The 3,576-nt window shown below is 40.1% G+C and overlaps 1 gene segment (V, D, J or C); it reads right to left on the minus strand.

The window, feature by feature from the left end:
* Positions 1-574: 574 nt before the first annotated feature.
* On the minus strand, positions 575-2,344 carry LOC311075660 (Ig kappa chain V region K29-213-like). The segment is given in 2 exons: positions 2,226-2,344; positions 575-2,120 (listed from the first exon to the last, which is right to left on the minus strand).
* Between the last annotated feature and the right edge of the window lie 1,232 nt (positions 2,345-3,576).

The following is a 3,576-nucleotide window of genomic DNA, read 5'->3' on the forward strand; positions in this document are numbered from 1 at the left end:
AGTGTGGACGGGACTCTCACTCTCACGACTGCGCAAAATCAGGTCTCAAATCAGCGCAAGATGTCAGCGCCATATTGGGACTTCGCATTTCTACAATAGAAGAGAGTGAAGGTGCGTCGTCCATCTTTATTTACAGTCTATGGGTGCGAACCGAACAGTGTCTGAGGGAGTTGTATTGCTGGCCACGAATTAACAATCTTATTCACACAATCCTCTCTGCATGTGTGACCGGCCAGGCCAGTGATAAATCAGCCAAAACATTCACAGCTCCAGTGCAGCCAGTGGGTTCACGAAATGGTCCATTTCAATCTTTCGAGAAGGGAGAAACTGACTGTTAGTTTGCAATAACACTGATGGACTATTTCAGCAAATGGCCAGAAGTTGGTTTTGCTTCATCAGTAACTTCTGAAATTTCTCGAGAAGGAAACCTTTGCTGATTTTGTGAAAACACAGGGAATAAAGAACATAAAGACAGTGTTTATTACCCTCAGGCTAACAGGGCCACTGAACGGGTCAACAGGCTGCTTAAAGAATGTCACAATAATGTTAAAGGATGTTACTGACAATACACTGATCGTTAGAGATTATCTAAATTTATTAAAAATTTCAGTTGGAAATAAGGTGAGAACAAAGAAGCCTTTTCACGTGAAAAAAGAAGAAGCCCGGTTCACTGATCCGTTGTCAGTAACAACTAACAGGACAGAGTACTTTCATCTTAGTGATGGGAAAAGATGGAATTCTGCACGTCTTTCACTGTGCCTAAAGAGAGGAAATCTCTGCACAGGATTAAACACCTGAAAGAGGCTGTACAACAGAGAACACTGATATGAGTCTTAAGACAGAGATGTCCACCTGTGTGGACTCAAGACTATGTTATGGAGTAATGTGTCTGAAGAGAAAGAAATAAGTCAGACCAAGAAGAAATGTAACAGTTGTAGATGGATCGTCACCCTATCTAAAAAAAAAATCTAATTTACACTGAATACTGAAATGTTTGATGAATGTTATTGGTTATTGGCTTGAAGATTTCATTATGCTCCTTTGAAATGCCAATTTGAAATAGACTTGTTTGAATGCGTAAGAGTTCATCTGAATATGCATATTTGAGATAAGTTGTTGTGTGAGTAAATAAGACTTGAATAAGATAATGATCTTGTAAGAGAAGCAATTCTGCTTGAGTAACAGGGGAGATGTTGTGTCGAGAAGTATACAACACACAATACTCAAAAGCACGGCACTCCATTAGAAAGTCCCTCTCCATTCCAGCGCTGTCCTCTCACAACATATCCAAGGAATAACCAAACAATCAAATAGTTCACAAACATGCGATAGAGAGAAGAGAACTTTAGAGGAGAAACTTTTGGAACTTTGGATAAGTCATATAAACTTAAACAAACACGAACAAACAATGTTTCTGCTTCGACGTCACTGCTTCTACAGGTCGCCAGTGCAGTGCCTCTGCAATTAATATGATTACGTAAAAGAATAAGACAAAAAACCCACAATTCACCTGTACTGGATGTAGAAACACATTCAAGATCTTGTTGTGCTGGACTGTTGAACGTGTTTCTGCACTGTTTCTACACTGAACGTGTGTGTGTGTGTGTGTGTGTGTGTGTGTGTGTGTGTGTGTGTGTGTGTGTGTGTGTGTGTGTGTGTGTGTGTGTGTGTGTGTGTGTGTGTGTGTGTGTGTGTGTGTGTGTGAGAAAGTGTGTGAAAGTGTGTGAGCAGCTGCAGTTTCAGTTCAGTCACTGTGACTCTGACTGACGGAGGTTTTTGTACGACTCTTTATCACTGTGTGAACACCCAGCTACTGATCAAGTGTGCACTCTGACAGTAATAATGTCCAGCATCTTCAGTCTGGACTCCACTGATGGTCAGAGTGAAATCACTGTTAGATCCACTGCCACTGAATCTAGATGGAGTTCCTGTCTGGAGGCGGTTTGCATAAACCAGGAGTTTAGGAGCTTCTCCAGGTTTCTGTAAGTACCAGGATAGAGGCTGAATACCCCAACCCTGATAGACTTCAGGACTGGTTTTACAGGATATAGTAAATGTGTCTCTCAGTTGAACAGATTTCACTGCAGGCGTCTGAGTGACTGTCGGTTCACCGACTGATTCTACATCAAGAAGAATAAATAAACATTCAGAATTACATATTTGGATAATATTTCAAGCACTGTTAATCAGTTAAAATAGTGCAGTTTAACTTCATATTTCCTCACCTGTGAAACAGCTGGAGAACATCCAGATGAAGATGAAGATGATGAAGCTCATGGTTGCTGATGGTTTAGATTCTCAGTGTTCAAACTCAGAGTTATAAATCCTCCTTAAGCACACACATACACACACACACGATGTGCTGCGATGCAAATCATCTCTATGTAAATCTGTGTGAGGATTACAACACATGATGCTCATAAATCATAACAGTGTTTAGGAGATTTTTCCATCTTACGAGTCATAAACATTTATTCATGAGTCTGAAGCTTCAGGCTTTCTGATGATTCAAATGACAGAGTTGCTACACTAGTATGTCACTGTGAACTTCATTACAGGGCAAAGGTCATTCCAGAGGTCATAGGTCATCAGAATGTATTAAAATTGCTTTAATCATTAACAATGCATTGAGATGAGTGATAGAGTCAGTAGTTTTGATAGAACAGTTATGATGAGTAATATCTTTATTATTATCTTGATAAACTTCGAGGGAAAGATAAAGCTGCTTGAAAAAGCTCAAAAACATATGGTGACAGTTTTGTTTGTTTGATTTGATATTAATATACAGACTTTTATTTGATTCTGAGCATATTAGAGTCAAACTCGTCTGTCACAGGACTGATCATAATAGAGATGATTTCAGTCATAAGTCAGTTCTGAGCACGTGTGTGTGTGTGTGTGTGTGTGTGTGTGCGTGTGTGTGTGTGTGAAAGTGTTTGAGCAGCTGCAGTTTCAGTTCAGTCACTGTGACTCTGACTGACGGAGGTTTTTGTACGACTCTTTATCACTGTGTGAATGTATAATCACCCACACAACCATAAGAATTTGCTCTGCAATGGAAACTCTGATAGTAATAATGTCCAGCATCTTCAGTCTGGACTCCACTGATGGTCAGAGTGAAATCTGTCCCATCTTGTTCTCCTTTCCCACTGAATCGACTGAGACTGTTATCATAGAGCTCATCTACCTGATAAATGATGAGTTTAGGAGCTTCTCCATGTTTCTGCTGATACCAAGCTAAACCCCAGCCATATATCCCAGCATCAGTTTTACAGTCTATAGTGGCGATTTGTCCTTCAGAAACATTCACAACTTCAGGCTGAGTCACAGTGATTCCTCTGGACGCTGTTGACAACAACATTATATGAGTTTCATCAAATGACATGAACATTAAAGACTCAGAAATGACAAGCTTTGACTTCTGTTACCTGGAATAAAAGCGGTCAGAATCCAGATGAAGCTGCTGAAGAGATTCATGGTGTTTGTTGGGTTTGTACCGTGGTAAACAGCAGTGTGTTATAAAGTGTGTGAGTCTGAAGGCTACACTCTTAGAAAGAATGTGTCAAAAATGACAAC

The sequence above is a fragment of the Abramis brama genome (assembly GCF_963993115.1).
Source record: "Abramis brama genome assembly, chromosome: 24".
NCBI classification, from domain to species: Eukaryota; Metazoa; Chordata; class Actinopteri; order Cypriniformes; family Leuciscidae; genus Abramis; species Abramis brama.